The sequence below is a fragment of the Hyla sarda genome, unplaced genomic scaffold (assembly GCF_029499605.1).
Source record: "Hyla sarda isolate aHylSar1 unplaced genomic scaffold, aHylSar1.hap1 scaffold_3471, whole genome shotgun sequence".
Lineage (NCBI taxonomy): Eukaryota > Metazoa > Chordata > Amphibia > Anura > Hylidae > Hyla > Hyla sarda.
This window is the reverse complement of record NW_026610232.1, coordinates 1-16,159: the sequence shown is the minus strand read 5'-3', so window position 1 is coordinate 16,159 and position 16,159 is coordinate 1. Positions and strand designations below refer to the sequence as shown.

Here is a 16,159-nt window from a genome sequence, read left to right as displayed (position 1 = left end):
GCTGTCCCCAAACGGTATCAAACCAACACCCACGGGAAGCTGTAAGCATAGAGGACATGCCTGCACCCCATTGGACTTACCTGTGTGGGTTAAATCCGGGTTATTTGACAACCTATGGCGGTGATGGTTCTGCTCAGGCAGAGCAGTGCTGATGCTCCTCATAAAGCTGTCGCTGCTGTGAAGGTTCTAGGTGACATCACAAATCCCTTTGGTTACATACACAACAAAGCTGGGTTGTTGTTGTTTACACTCTGCAAGGCCTGTGGAAGTGAGTGACATCATAGCACTGTAGTTCTGAGGGTTCAAGATGGATGCAACAATCTCCTGTTGCTTCTATGAAGGCCGTAATAGACGACATCACCAAACAGCTCCATAGTCACATACACAGCAAAGGAGAGATGTTGTTTACACCTAGTGATGTCAGTGGTATTGAGTGACATCACAGCACAGTGCTAAGGCTCCTGGGCCTGGACACAGCAGCGGCTGCAATATCTCAACGGAGAATACGTTTATATCTATGTGTGTGTGTGCGCATATATATATATATATATATATATATATATATATATATATATATATCTCCGCCGAAATCACTTTTAAACCCATTTCCACCTTTTTTTCCCTTCTCTTCCTCTTACTTTTTTTTCACGTTTTTTTACGTTTTTCTCCTTTTCGCCTCTTTTCTGGGCGTATTATTCTTCTTTTTCTTCTTTTTTTTCGTCTAATGCATACCCCATCAGTGCAGCAATGCTTATTCAATACCGCCAGCAGATGGAGACACTGGGGGATAATTTTCTAAGGATTTATACTGATTTTTCCTGTCTGAATTTGTCGCACAGAAAGTTGCAGGCCAAATATGTGTGACATTTCTGCGACTTTAGCTTCTAGAGCATTTTTACAACATTATACATAGGTGCTGAATACATAAAAAGCGACTGTTCAGCGACAGACAAGTCGCATCGGCTGAAAGTAGGCCAGAATGTCAGTCCATGTTGGAGCAGGTTTAGATACAGTCTAAAGCATAGATCTCAAAGTCTGTGCACAGAATTTAGCAAGGGCCTCGCACCTTCTGATGCATCAGGTAGGTGCACAATAGCATAGCCTAACCCTCTGTACTTTGGTCTATATTGATGCGGGACATAGACAGCCAGCTGATGACCAATCCATTAGTGCAATGGATGGCTGGAAGCATTTGTCTTTGCCTTTGCAATACCACAGAAGCAATGCATGGTCAATGTACAGCAATGACACACCTGTGTGAACCCAGGAGACCCCCCCCCCCCCCCATGTTATGTTACATAGTTACATAGTTAGTACGGTCGAAAAAAGACATATGTCCATCACGTTCAACCAGGGAATTAAGGGGTAGGGGTGTGGCGCGATATTGGGGAAGGGATGAGATTTTATATTTCTTCATAAGCATTAATCTTATTTTGTCAATTAGGAACATTCAGCACCCACCCGCTATCAAGGCAGCTGCCTATCATGTCATGCCCTACCTGCACAGGTGTGCTGGCTACTCAAATGATCCAATTAAGGAGGCCATTTAGTCAGCAGCAGCAGAAGTCCTGTGCCTGGACGCTCCAACAGGGGCCAGACACAAGCAGAAGCAGAAGCAGCAGAAGCAGCAGCAGCACCACCTTTTGTTTTTTGGCTGCAGCAGCAGCAAGGCCCACAGGGCTGGCTAGCTGGCTAGCCAGCAAGCAGGTAGCAATGAAAGTAGGAATCTTTCTTTTTAACCCTGTAAGGGGGTGGTGCACTGTACCCGAAGATACTGCCATATCGGGTCAATGCATAGGGCGACGGAAGCAAGCTTCGAAATCGGCCCCCGTTCTCAAAAATCCATTTAATATATGGTCCCCAGATAGGGGACGTATCAGATATTAAACTGATAAGAACAGATACTACACTTGATCTTAGCCAAAAGGCCGAGAAGCGATAACCGTGAAAGGGGCGGGCCCAACAAGGTCCCCTTCATGGGCACTATCACTGCTTGCTGTCAGGGAGGCTGCCAGACAATTTTCCATGCACACTCTGGGCTGGGGGGCAGTCAACCACCAGTACACACAGCAGAACCTAAACCCATACCATTATTGCTAAGCAGCAAGACAGGGGCCCATTGCACTCCCACGGGGCCTTTTTAAATGCAATCCATAACCCGGATTTGCCAGGAACCCTTCTTACTCCTCCTACTTGCATGTGACACTGGGCTTAGGATCTGCATAGGAAACACACACACAAGCACACACCTACCTTTGTTGCCTGCAGATGCCTCCTTGGCTGTCCCCAAACGGTATCAAACCAACACCCACGGGAAGCTGTAAGCATAGAGGACATGCCTGCACCCCATTGGACTTACCTGTGTGGGTTAAATCCGGGTTATTTGACAACCTATGGCGGTGATGGTTCTGCTCAGGCAGAGCAGTGCTGATGCTCCTCATAAAGCTGTCGCTGCTGTGAAGGTTCTAGGTGACATCACAAATCCCTTTGGTTACATACACAACAAAGCTGGGTTGTTGTTGTTTACACTCTGCAAGGCCTGTGGAAGTGAGTGACATCATAGCACAGTTCTGAGGGTTCAAGATGGATGCAACAATCTCCTGTTGCTTCTATGAAGGCCGTAATAGACGACATCACCAAACAGCTCCATAGTCACATACACAGCAAAGGAGAGATGTTGTTTACACCTAGTGATGTCAGTGGTATTGAGTGACATCACAGCACAGTGCTAAGGCTCCTGGGCCTGGACACAGCAGCGGCTGCAATATCTCAACGGAGAATACGTTTATATCTATGTGTGTGTGTGCGCATATATATATATATATATATATATATATATATATATATATATATATTTCTCCGCCGAAATCACTTTTAAACCCATTTCCACCTTTTTTTCCCTTCTCTTCCTCTTACTTTTTTTTCACGTTTTTTTACGTTTTTCTCCTTTTCGCCTCTTTTCTGGGCGTATTATTCTTCTTTTTCTTCTTTTTTTTCGTCTAATGCATACCCCATCAGTGCAGCAATGCTTATTCAATACCGCCAGCAGATGGAGACACTGGGGGATAATTTTCTAAGGATTTATACTGATTTTTCCTGTCTGAATTTGTCGCACAGAAAGTTGCAGGCCAAATATGTGTGACATTTCTGCGACTTTAGCTTCTAGAGCATTTTTACAACATTATACATAGGTGCTGAATACATAAAAAGCGACTGTTCAGCGACAGACAAGTCGCATCGGCTGAAAGTAGGCCAGAATGTCAGTCCATGTTGGAGCAGGTTTAGATACAGTCTAAAGCATAGATCTCAAAGTCTGTGCACAGAATTTAGCAAGGGCCTCGCACCTTCTGATGCATCAGGTAGGTGCACAATAGCATAGCCTAACCCTCTGTACTTTGGTCTATATTGATGCGGGACATAGACAGCCAGCTGATGACCAATCCATTAGTGCAATGGATGGCTGGAAGCATTTGTCTTTGCCTTTGCAATACCACAGAAGCAATGCATGGTCAATGTACAGCAATGACACACCTGTGTGAACAGCCAGGAGACCCCCCCCCCCCCCCCCCATGTTATGTTACATAGTTACATAGTTAGTACGGTCGAAAAAAGACATATGTCCATCACGTTCAACCAGGGAATTAAGGGGTAGGGGTGTGGCGCGATATTGGGGAAGGGATGAGATTTTATATTTCTTCATAAGCATTAATCTTATTTTGTCAATTAGGAACATTCAGCACCCACCCGCTATCAAGGCAGCTGCCTATCATGTCATGCCCTACCTGCACAGGTGTGCTGGCTACTCAAATGATCCAATTAAGGAGGCCATTTAGTCAGCAGCAGCAGAAGTCCTGTGCCTGGACGCTCCAACAGGGGCCAGACACAAGCAGAAGCAGAAGCAGCAGAAGCAGCAGCAGCACCACCTTTTGTTTTTTGGCTGCAGCAGCAGCAAGGCCCACAGGGCTGGCTAGCTGGCTAGCCAGCAAGCAGGTAGCAATGAAAGTAGGAATCTTTCTTTTTAACCCTGTAAGGGGGTGGTGCACTGTACCCGAAGATACTGCCATATCGGGTCAATGCATAGGGCGACGGAAGCAAGCTTCGAAATCGGCCCCCGTTCTCAAAAATCCATTTAATATATGGTCCCCAGATAGGGGACGTATCAGATATTAAACTGATAAGAACAGATACTACACTTGATCTTAGCCAAAAGGCCGAGAAGCGATAACCGTGAAAGGGGCGGGCCCAACAAGGTCCCCTTCATGGGCACTATCACTGCTTGCTGTCAGGGAGGCTGCCAGACAATTTTCCATGCACACTCTGGGCTGGGGGGCAGTCAACCACCAGTACACACAGCAGAACCTAAACCCATACCATTATTGCTAAGCAGCAAGACAGGGGCCCATTGCACTCCCACGGGGCCTTTTTAAATGCAATCCATAACCCGGATTTGCCAGGAACCCTTCTTACTCCTCCTACTTGCATGTGACACTGGGCTTAGGATCTGCATAGGAAACACACACACAAGCACACACCTACCTTTGTTGCCTGCAGATGCCTCCTTGGCTGTCCCCAAACGGTATCAAACCAACACCCACGGGAAGCTGTAAGCATAGAGGACATGCCTGCACCCCATTGGACTTACCTGTGTGGGTTAAATCCGGGTTATTTGACAACCTATGGCGGTGATGGTTCTGCTCAGGCAGAGCAGTGCTGATGCTCCTCATAAAGCTGTCGCTGCTGTGAAGGTTCTAGGTGACATCACAAATCCCTTTGGTTACATACACAACAAAGCTGGGTTGTTGTTGTTTACACTCTGCAAGGCCTGTGGAAGTGAGTGACATCATAGCACTGTAGTTCTGAGGGTTCAAGATGGATGCAACAATCTCCTGTTGCTTCTATGAAGGCCGTAATAGACGACATCACCAAACAGCTCCATAGTCACATACACAGCAAAGGAGAGATGTTGTTTACACCTAGTGATGTCAGTGGTATTGAGTGACATCACAGCACAGTGCTAAGGCTCCTGGGCCTGGACACAGCAGCGGCTGCAATATCTCAACGGAGAATACGTTTATATCTATGTGTGTGTGTGCGCATATATATATATATATATATATATATATATATATATATATATATATTTCTCCGCCGAAATCACTTTTAAACCCATTTCCACCTTTTTTTCCCTTCTCTTCCTCTTACTTTTTTTTCACGTTTTTTTACGTTTTTCTCCTTTTCGCCTCTTTTCTGGGCGTATTATTCTTCTTTTTCTTCTTTTTTTTCGTCTAATGCATACCCCATCAGTGCAGCAATGCTTATTCAATACCGCCAGCAGATGGAGACACTGGGGGATAATTTTCTAAGGATTTATACTGATTTTTCCTGTCTGAATTTGTCGCACAGAAAGTTGCAGGCCAAATATGTGTGACATTTCTGCGACTTTAGCTTCTAGAGCATTTTTACAACATTATACATAGGTGCTGAATACATAAAAAGCGACTGTTCAGCGACAGACAAGTCGCATCGGCTGAAAGTAGGCCAGAATGTCAGTCCATGTTGGAGCAGGTTTAGATACAGTCTAAAGCATAGATCTCAAAGTCTGTGCACAGAATTTAGCAAGGGCCTCGCACCTTCTGATGCATCAGGTAGGTGCACAATAGCATAGCCTAACCCTCTGTACTTTGGTCTATATTGATGCGGGACATAGACAGCCAGCTGATGACCAATCCATTAGTGCAATGGATGGCTGGAAGCATTTGTCTTTGCCTTTGCAATACCACAGAAGCAATGCATGGTCAATGTACAGCAATGACACACCTGTGTGAACAGCCAGGAGACCCCCCCCCCCCCATGTTATGTTACATAGTTACATAGTTAGTACGGTCGAAAAAAGACATATGTCCATCACGTTCAACCAGGGAATTAAGGGGTAGGGGTGTGGCGCGATATTGGGGAAGGGATGAGATTTTATATTTCTTCATAAGCATTAATCTTATTTTGTCAATTAGGAACATTCAGCACCCACCCGCTATCAAGGCAGCTGCCTATCATGTCATGCCCTACCTGCACAGGTGTGCTGGCTACTCAAATGATCCAATTAAGGAGGCCATTTAGTCAGCAGCAGCAGAAGTCCTGTGCCTGGACGCTCCAACAGGGGCCAGACACAAGCAGAAGCAGAAGCAGCAGAGCAGCAGCAGCAGAAGCAGCAGCAGCACCACCTTTTGTTTTTTGGCTGCAGCAGCAGCAAGGCCCACAGGGCTGGCTAGCTGGCTAGCCAGCAAGCAGGTAGCAATGAAAGTAGGAATCTTTCTTTTTAACCCTGTAAGGGGGTGGTGCACTGTACCCGAAGATACTGCCATATCGGGTCAATGCATAGGGCGACGGAAGCAAGCTTCGAAATCGGCCCCCGTTCTCAAAAATCCATTTAATATATGGTCCCCAGATAGGGGACGTATCAGATATTAAACTGATAAGAACAGATACTACACTTGATCTTAGCCAAAAGGCCGAGAAGCGATAACCGTGAAAGGGGCGGGCCCAACAAGGTCCCCTTCATGGGCACTATCACTGCTTGCTGTCAGGGAGGCTGCCAGACAATTTTCCATGCACACTCTGGGCTGGGGGGCAGTCAACCACCAGTACACACAGCAGAACCTAAACCCATACCATTATTGCTAAGCAGCAAGACAGGGGCCCATTGCACTCCCACGGGGCCTTTTTAAATGCAATCCATAACCCGGATTTGCCAGGAACCCTTCTTACTCCTCCTACTTGCATGTGACACTGGGCTTAGGATCTGCATAGGAAACACACACACAAGCACACACCTACCTTTGTTGCCTGCAGATGCCTCCTTGGCTGTCCCCAAACGGTATCAAACCAACACCCACGGGAAGCTGTAAGCATAGAGGACATGCCTGCACCCCATTGGACTTACCTGTGTGGGTTAAATCCGGGTTATTTGACAACCTATGGCGGTGATGGTTCTGCTCAGGCAGAGCAGTGCTGATGCTCCTCATAAAGCTGTCGCTGCTGTGAAGGTTCTAGGTGACATCACAAATCCCTTTGGTTACATACACAACAAAGCTGGGTTGTTGTTGTTTACACTCTGCAAGGCCTGTGGAAGTGAGTGACATCATAGCACTGTAGTTCTGAGGGTTCAAGATGGATGCAACAATCTCCTGTTGCTTCTATGAAGGCCGTAATAGACGACATCACCAAACAGCTCCATAGTCACATACACAGCAAAGGAGAGATGTTGTTTACACCTAGTGATGTCAGTGGTATTGAGTGACATCACAGCACAGTGCTAAGGCTCCTGGGCCTGGACACAGCAGCGGCTGCAATATCTCAACGGAGAATACGTTTATATCTATGTGTGTGTGTGCGCATATATATATATATATATATATATATATATATATATATATATATATATATCTCCGCCGAAATCACTTTTAAACCCATTTCCACCTTTTTTTCCCTTCTCTTCCTCTTACTTTTTTTTCACGTTTTTTTACGTTTTTCTCCTTTTCGCCTCTTTTCTGGGCGTATTATTCTTCTTTTTCTTCTTTTTTTTCGTCTAATGCATACCCCATCAGTGCAGCAATGCTTATTCAATACCGCCAGCAGATGGAGACACTGGGGGATAATTTTCTAAGGATTTATACTGATTTTTCCTGTCTGAATTTGTCGCACAGAAAGTTGCAGGCCAAATATGTGTGACATTTCTGCGACTTTAGCTTCTAGAGCATTTTTACAACATTATACATAGGTGCTGAATACATAAAAAGCGACTGTTCAGCGACAGACAAGTCGCATCGGCTGAAAGTAGGCCAGAATGTCAGTCCATGTTGGAGCAGGTTTAGATACAGTCTAAAGCATAGATCTCAAAGTCTGTGCACAGAATTTAGCAAGGGCCTCGCACCTTCTGATGCATCAGGTAGGTGCACAATAGCATAGCCTAACCCTCTGTACTTTGGTCTATATTGATGCGGGACATAGACAGCCAGCTGATGACCAATCCATTAGTGCAATGGATGGCTGGAAGCATTTGTCTTTGCCTTTGCAATACCACAGAAGCAATGCATGGTCAATGTACAGCAATGACACACCTGTGTGAACAGCCAGGAGACCCCCCCCCCCCCCCCATGTTATGTTACATAGTTACATAGTTAGTACGGTCGAAAAAAGACATATGTCCATCACGTTCAACCAGGGAATTAAGGGGTAGGGGTGTGGCGCGATATTGGGGAAGGGATGAGATTTTATATTTCTTCATAAGCATTAATCTTATTTTGTCAATTAGGAACATTCAGCACCCACCCGCTATCAAGGCAGCTGCCTATCATGTCATGCCCTACCTGCACAGGTGTGCTGGCTACTCAAATGATCCAATTAAGGAGGCCATTTAGTCAGCAGCAGCAGAAGTCCTGTGCCTGGACGCTCCAACAGGGGCCAGACACAAGCAGAAGCAGAAGCAGCAGAAGCAGCAGCAGCACCACCTTTTGTTTTTTGGCTGCAGCAGCAGCAAGGCCCACAGGGCTGGCTAGCTGGCTAGCCAGCAAGCAGGTAGCAATGAAAGTAGGAATCTTTCTTTTTAACCCTGTAAGGGGGTGGTGCACTGTACCCGAAGATACTGCCATATCGGGTCAATGCATAGGGCGACGGAAGCAAGCTTCGAAATCGGCCCCCGTTCTCAAAAATCCATTTAATATATGGTCCCCAGATAGGGGACGTATCAGATATTAAACTGATAAGAACAGATTTTTTTTTTTTTTTTACATTTTTATTGAAAAAACTCAAAAACTTAAATACATCACAAGAAAATTTTTACAATACTTCAAATACTGTTTTCCATAAATGTAAATTCCACATAGCTAATGCTTTTTTCTGCCCAAATCTCTTTTTATCAATTAAATAGTACAAGTAAACTTCACTGTATATCATCTTCAAACATTCTTTTTCACAAATAAAATCTCTTTTGAAGACAAGAATATTACGAACTTTCCATAATACATTTTTTGTACAGTTGATAAAAATCCACAAAATTCTCTCTTTTTCTTTCGTAACTCCATCACTTTTGCCATATAAAACAACTTCATGATTTAAAACTTTTAGACCTGTTAGGAATTTCAATAAAGAACCAATTAGTCTAAAAACCTTTTGTGCAAAATAACAATTCCAGAAAAGGTGCAAAACAGTTTCATCTATATTGCAATTTTCCCGGGGACAGACACATACAGCATTTAGACCTCTTCTATATTGGAAAAATCTTACCGGAAGACACTCATGGATAATCATCCATGCTAAATCCTTGTGCTCATTAAAAAGATATGGCTCGTTTACCTTTTTCCATATTTGTACACACCTATTATAAGAAAAATTAGAGACCATACATATTTCTTCTTGCAAATTTAACTGTACTTCTATCTTGCGAGCATCCCTCAAGGTTAACAAGTCAAAGTCTTTAAGGTTATACATACGTATTATTTTTTCTAACATGGCATAATGTTTAGGCGGAGTTAAAAGTACAGGAGAAGATAATGATAAAAACACCCATTTTCTTCTTCTAAAAATATGTCCCGCAGAGTACTTTAAAAAACAGGACCATACACTTTTCATAAAAAGTCCCCTAAAACACCAACTAAAAAACCTTAAGTATAAAAATTTTCTAATACAGGGAACCTGTTTTCCTCCATTTTTTTGTGACTTATACATAATATCTCTTTTTAATTTTTCTGCTTTAGAACTCCATAGAAACTCAAAGAGAATCCTCTGAAGTTGCCTAGACATAAGTTCATTAGGAGGATAAATCATATTTAAATAGAGCATAATGGGTATTAGCATAGCCTTAATCACCAAAATTTTACCTTCTAAAGATAATTTCCTAAGGGACCAAAAGTCTACTTTCTTCTTTACCTTTTCTTTTACCATTAGCCAACTTTCCTCACCATTGTTATTTTTATCAAAGATGACTCCAAGGATTTTTATTTTTTCTGACTGTAATTTTAGGTTTGGTATTTGCACGTTTTCCCATTTACCTATATAAAAACAGTCACATTTAGATAAATTAAGTTTAAAAGCAGAAGCTTTACAAAAGAAATCAGTAACATCAACAACTCTTTGTAAAGAGAAGGAACTTTCACAAAAAACATTAATATCATCCATATAGCCACACACTTTAAGGGTGGCATTATTACCTCCAGGAACTGGCACTCCTTTTATTATTTTATCATTCCTTATTAAGTTTAACAGAGGTTCTATTGCACATATAAACAGTATAGGAGACAGAGGGCAGCCTTGCTTTACCCCTGATGATAAATTAATAAAATCTGTAAGGAAACCATTTATTAAAATCCTGCTAAAAGAACCTTTATATAAGAGAGCAATTTGCTTAATAAGTATGTTAGGAAAACCCATGCGTTGTAAAACCATCCATAAAAAACAATGTGATACTCTATCGAACGCTTTATGAAAATCTAGAGATAGAATGGCTATATTTTGATTCCGCTCTTGCTGATACCATATGACGTCCCTAATAGCATTTAAAGGTTCAGCTACACTCCTTCCTGGGACACCACATACCTGATCCACATGGATGACCTTGTGCAAAAATGGCTTCATTCTGTTAACAAAAATTTTTGACATAATCTTATAATCAACATTAAGAAGCGTAATTGGTCTCCAATTTTCTAAGCTGTTCCTATCCCCCTTTTTGGGGATCAGAGACACTATACCACTCCTCCAAGATAAAGGTAGAACATCAGAATTAAAAGCCTCCTTAAAAATATTAAGCAAATCATCTTTAAAAATTTCCCAAAAGGTTTTATAAAACTCTACAGGAAGTCCATCAGAACCTGGTGTTTTACCTGTGGATAAACTTTTAGCAGCAATTTCTAATTCTTGGCATCTTACTTCTGTGCAAAGTGCATCTTGGTCCTCCTTACTTAAACCACAATCTAAAGTGCTTAGGAGAAAATTAGCAGCAGATATATCAATGGGTTTCTCATTAAACAGATCTTGATAAAAGGATTTAGCTTTGGATAACATTCCTACATTAGTAGTTTCATCCTCAATGTTAATCATTAACTTTTTTGTTTCCATTACCTTTTTAAAAAAGAATCTTGTACACTTTTCATCCTTCTCTTTACATTCAACTTTGGAGTTAAAAATTATTTCTTTCCCTTTGTTAGTTATAGCCTTCTGAATATCACTTTTAACACTTAAAATCAGATCGTCTACATATACACCCAGCTCTTTGAGTTGATAATAGGTTTGTAGTTTTGTGTTAAGATCTCTATACCATTTCAATTTCTCTTTTGTTTTTTTAACACCCATCTTAATAAAATACTCTTTAAATTTTACCTTGCAGAATTCCCACCATGCTAAAAGAGAATTAAAATTAGTCCTTGAGTTCTGCAATTTTTTAAAAAGATAGATAAAATTACATTTAATTTCTTCATCTTCAAGCAAAGAGACATTCAGACGCCAGACTCCTTTGGCTCTGCAAACCCCATCAAACTTACATGTAGCAGATAAAATCTTATGATCTGAAAAAAAGGTAGAAGTCAATTGCATGTTCCCATAAAATGCAAATCCAGAAGCAAAAATATAATCAATCCTTGACATATAAAGGCTATTCCCCCAGGTATACCCAGGGTCATTAGGGAAAGAGGTTCTCCACAAATCTTTTAAATTAAAATCAACTATAAAATCCTTTAGTTGTTTTTCAGTCTTATCTTTCCTTTGTTCAGATCCTCCAGCCCGCTCCTCTCCTGCCATTATACAATTAAAATCACCAGCGATGATAAGCGGGGATGAACCCGGTAAATAAAACTGAATTTTCTCTAATAAATCAGATCTTTCATCCTTATCTGGAGAGGCATATACATTTAAAAGTCTCATATTCATGTCATTATAAATAATATGAACGAGCAGGGCTCTACCGGGTACAATGTCTGTGAAGGAGGTAACTTTATACTCACTGCTCTTGAACAGTATGCCAACACCAGTCACTTTCCTCTCATTATCCCCTGACCACACAGACGGGCCAAGAGTCCATTCAGATCTCAAAGATGAATAATTGATATCATAATCAATGGCACATTCCTGTAAAAATAAAATGTCTGTAGGCAAAGAAGACAAGAAAGAAAATAAAGCAGCCCTCCTCTCTGGGCTCTTCAAACTCCTCACATTGAAGGAGGAGATATTAACACTTGGTAGCTCCTGGGTCATTCATTATCCTCAGACAAAGAACCCCAATCTGTAGGTGGTGACACAAATTCCTCAATATTAACAGGGTCGGATGCTGTTATAACCTTTTGGCAGACAATCTCCACGTTCCCCTCGTCCGCACTAACTCGACCACTCCTTTTGATGTTAAGGCCCTTTTCCTCTTTCCGGTCTCTGCTTTTCCTCTTTCGCCGTTCTTCTACATCCATCTCCTCTGTATCCCTTCTGGGCGGTCCAGGACCCTCAACTTCCATGAGAGGAGAACCCCTCACTTCTGTCTCAGGTCCCACGACCTTCCCCGGGGACACAATGCTTTTGGAGACATGAGCCACAGCAGGTATCACAGGAATTCCGGTAGCAGAAGACTCAGGCATCACTTTCAGGGTATGGGTCTTAGGCACAGGCACAGCATCCATGGAGCTCTTCCTCATCGAGGGACCAGCCGACGTAGCCACAATATTGGCCCAGGAGCGTTGAGGACAATCCTTAAAAGCGTGTCCTTTCTGCTTACACACATTACACAGAATCTCATTTTGACAGTCCAAAGTGGTGTGGCCTTTTTGGCCACATCTTTTGCAAATAACCACTTCCTCTTTGCAAGATTCTTGTGTATGACCATATTCATGGCATTTCCTGCAATAATACGGCATCCCAGGGTAGAATAAATAGCCACGTTTACGCCCAATTAAAAAATTTGCAGGTGGGCGACACAGACCTCCAATTCCTCTCACATCTTCTCTGAACTTAACAGCAAACTTATGCTTTCCAGTCCAAAAGTCCATTGCATTCATTATTTTATGAGAGTATTTGACTTCCGCACAATATTGGTTTAAAAATAAGACAATGTCTCTTATATCCACGTATGGATCGTGCATAGTAACCACCAGTGGAACATCGCCATTAGAATATAGAGCAATGAAAACAAGTCCTTTCATATCCTCCTCATTGGCAAGCTCCCGAACTTTCTCAAACATATGGTCACATGCAGATGCGGAAGTCAAGGTAAGAATGAAAAGTCCTTTACCTGGGTCTTTTAGGCAAAACACATCTTCTCTCTGAATGTGCAATAAATCCAGCATAATTCTCTTGACAAAAAATTCCAAAGTCATCTTCTCCTTTTTCTCCTCATCCACTTCAATACGGAAGGTGTTCTTAATCCGAGTTTCAGTATGCGCAGCAAACCTAAGGGTCGCCATGGGGGATCGCCTTCCCGTTCTTTGTAAGTCCTCCTCCTATAGCAGCATGAGGCTTAAGACGGCTAAAAAACCGCCGATGCCTCAAGGCCGAAGGTTCGACGAACTCAGAGCCCCTTGACAAGATACAAGATCTTAGCCAAAAGGCCGAGAAGCGATAACCGTGAAAGGGGCGGGCCCAACAAGGTCCCCTTCATGGGCACTATCACTGCTTGCTGTCAGGGAGGCTGCCAGACAATTTTCCATGCACACTCTGGGCTGGGGGGCAGTCAACCACCAGTACACACAGCAGAACCTAAACCCATACCATTATTGCTAAGCAGCAAGACAGGGGCCCATTGCACTCCCACGGGGCCTTTTTAAATGCAATCCATAACCCGGATTTGCCAGGAACCCTTCTTACTCCTCCTACTTGCATGTGACACTGGGCTTAGGATCTGCATAGGAAACACACACACAAGCACACACCTACCTTTGTTGCCTGCAGATGCCTCCTTGGCTGTCCCCAAACGGTATCAAACCAACACCCACGGGAAGCTGTAAGCATAGAGGACATGCCTGCACCCCATTGGACTTACCTGTGTGGGTTAAATCCGGGTTATTTGACAACCTATGGCGGTGATGGTTCTGCTCAGGCAGAGCAGTGCTGATGCTCCTCATAAAGCTGTCGCTGCTGTGAAGGTTCTAGGTGACATCACAAATCCCTTTGGTTACATACACAACAAAGCTGGGTTGTTGTTGTTTACACTCTGCAAGGCCTGTGGAAGTGAGTGACATCATAGCACTGTAGTTCTGAGGGTTCAAGATGGATGCAACAATCTCCTGTTGCTTCTATGAAGGCCGTAATAGACGACATCACCAAACAGCTCCATAGTCACATACACAGCAAAGGAGAGATGTTGTTTACACCTAGTGATGTCAGTGGTATTGAGTGACATCACAGCACAGTGCTAAGGCTCCTGGGCCTGGACACAGCAGCGGCTGCAATATCTCAACGGAGAATACGTTTATATCTATGTGTGTGTGTGCGCATATATATATATATATATATATATATATATATATATATATATATATATTCTCCGCCGAAATCACTTTTAAACCCATTTCCACCTTTTTTTCCCTTCTCTTCCTCTTACTTTTTTTTCACGTTTTTTTACGTTTTTCTCCTTTTCGCCTCTTTTCTGGGCGTATTATTCTTCTTTTTCTTCTTTTTTTTCGTCTAATGCATACCCCATCAGTGCAGCAATGCTTATTCAATACCGCCAGCAGATGGAGACACTGGGGGATAATTTTCTAAGGATTTATACTGATTTTTCCTGTCTGAATTTGTCGCACAGAAAGTTGCAGGCCAAATATGTGTGACATTTCTGCGACTTTAGCTTCTAGAGCATTTTTACAACATTATACATAGGTGCTGAATACATAAAAAGCGACTGTTCAGCGACAGACAAGTCGCATCGGCTGAAAGTAGGCCAGAATGTCAGTCCATGTTGGAGCAGGTTTAGATACAGTCTAAAGCATAGATCTCAAAGTCTGTGCACAGAATTTAGCAAGGGCCTCGCACCTTCTGATGCATCAGGTAGGTGCACAATAGCATAGCCTAACCCTCTGTACTTTGGTCTATATTGATGCGGGACATAGACAGCCAGCTGATGACCAATCCATTAGTGCAATGGATGGCTGGAAGCATTTGTCTTTGCCTTTGCAATACCACAGAAGCAATGCATGGTCAATGTACAGCAATGACACACCTGTGTGAACAGCCAGGAGACCCCCCCCCCCCCCATGTTATGTTACATAGTTACATAGTTAGTACGGTCGAAAAAAGACATATGTCCATCACGTTCAACCAGGGAATTAAGGGGTAGGGGTGTGGCGCGATATTGGGGAAGGGATGAGATTTTATATTTCTTCATAAGCATTAATCTTATTTTGTCAATTAGGAACATTCAGCACCCACCCGCTATCAAGGCAGCTGCCTATCATGTCATGCCCTACCTGCACAGGTGTGCTGGCTACTCAAATGATCCAATTAAGGAGGCCATTTAGTCAGCAGCAGCAGAAGTCCTGTGCCTGGACGCTCCAACAGGGGCCAGACACAAGCAGAAGCAGAAGCAGCAGAAGCAGCAGCAGCACCACCTTTTGTTTTTTGGCTGCAGCAGCAGCAAGGCCCACAGGGCTGGCTAGCTGGCTAGCCAGCAAGCAGGTAGCAATGAAAGTAGGAATCTTTCTTTTTAACCCTGTAAGGGGGTGGTGCACTGTACCCGAAGATACTGCCATATCGGGTCAATGCATAGGGCGACGGAAGCAAGCTTCGAAATCGGCCCCCGTTCTCAAAAATCCATTTAATATATGGTCCCCAGATAGGGGACGTATCAGATATTAAACTGATAAGAACAGATACTACACTTGATCTTAGCCAAAAGGCCGAGAAGCGATAACCGTGAAAGGGGCGGGCCCAACAAGGTCCCCTTCATGGGCACTATCACTGCTTGCTGTCAGGGAGGCTGCCAGACAATTTTCCATGCACACTCTGGGCTGGGGGGCAGTCAACCACCAGTACACACAGCAGAACCTAAACCCATACCATTATTGCTAAGCAGCAAGACAGGGGCCCATTGCACTCCCACGGGGCCTTTTTAAATGCAATCCATAACCCGGATTTGCCAGGAACCCTTCTTACTCCTCCTACTTGCATGTGACACTGGGCTTAGGATCTGCATAGGAAA

General features: G+C 43.2%; 5 non-coding genes across 5 annotated transcripts; all 5 read right to left on the bottom strand.

The window, feature by feature from the left end:
* Positions 1-1,749: 1,749 nt before the first annotated feature.
* Positions 1,750-1,940, bottom strand: LOC130331360 (U2 spliceosomal RNA). The gene has a single exon (XR_008874279.1). It is a non-coding gene; the product is annotated as a U2 spliceosomal RNA (small nuclear RNA).
* A 2,092-nt stretch (positions 1,941-4,032) lies between these two features.
* On the bottom strand, positions 4,033-4,223 carry LOC130331359 (U2 spliceosomal RNA). The gene has a single exon (XR_008874278.1). It is a non-coding gene; the product is annotated as a U2 spliceosomal RNA (small nuclear RNA).
* A 2,104-nt stretch (positions 4,224-6,327) lies between these two features.
* On the bottom strand, positions 6,328-6,518 carry LOC130331358 (U2 spliceosomal RNA). The gene has a single exon (XR_008874277.1). It is a non-coding gene; the product is annotated as a U2 spliceosomal RNA (small nuclear RNA).
* A 2,095-nt stretch (positions 6,519-8,613) lies between these two features.
* Positions 8,614-8,813, bottom strand: LOC130331361 (U2 spliceosomal RNA). Its single transcript, XR_008874280.1, has one exon. It is a non-coding gene; the product is annotated as a U2 spliceosomal RNA (small nuclear RNA).
* Positions 8,814-15,678: 6,865 nt separating this feature from the next.
* LOC130331357 (U2 spliceosomal RNA) lies at positions 15,679-15,869 on the bottom strand. Its single transcript, XR_008874276.1, has one exon. It is a non-coding gene; the product is annotated as a U2 spliceosomal RNA (small nuclear RNA).
* Between the last annotated feature and the right edge of the window lie 290 nt (positions 15,870-16,159).